Here is a 746-nt window from a genome sequence, read left to right on the forward strand (position 1 = left end):
GTCTGTGATCCCAGCTCTTGGGCTGTAGAGCCTGGAGAGTTGGAAATTCAGGGTTAATGTTAATTTAAAAACAAATAAAACAAGTTCAAGGCCATCTCAGGATAAATGAGAGCCTGTGTGACAAGAGAGGAGTGGAAATTTGAGTGTGGGCATGCCATTAGCATTCAGAACTTTGTAAGTCTGGGAACAAATCACAATTCCCAGCCCTTCCAATCTAATTTCCCAGCCAGAATCTTTTAATATGACCTAAAAATTTCTGTGCTGATTGGCATCCCGGCCTCCACCTACGCCCTACCCCCCAACACCTTCCACACAACTGTTTCTATTAGGCACTTTGTTCTAGCTACACAGGCCGATTCCCTGCTCCTATAATAACTGGGTATCCTAGTGCCCAAAACCCTGGCACAATGAACTCTATCCGGAAGAATCTTACCAAATCCCAGCAGAGACACCTTTGCCTCCCATCTAAAATGTTGCCCCTTCCCTACCATCTTTTCCTCTTTGCTCTGGTCTCTTTTTCATGGTAGCTGTGCTTGCGAGTTTCTTCTTATTTTCTGTCTCCTAGTAGAATACAAGCTTCGAGGAATCAGGAATTTCTCCTATGTTCTGTGATCTCTCCTTAGTGGGCCAAGTGCTGGATGGGTTAGTATGTGGCACAGAGAGGATGCTCAATGATTCTTAAATGAACAGTGAGACATTGCCCAAGAGACCTCAGGAAAACACCCTAGTGAAAACCAGAAACAATT

Source organism: Microtus ochrogaster, chromosome 1 (genome assembly GCF_000317375.1).
Source record: "Microtus ochrogaster isolate Prairie Vole_2 chromosome 1, MicOch1.0, whole genome shotgun sequence".
Taxonomy (NCBI): Eukaryota; Metazoa; Chordata; class Mammalia; order Rodentia; family Cricetidae; genus Microtus; species Microtus ochrogaster.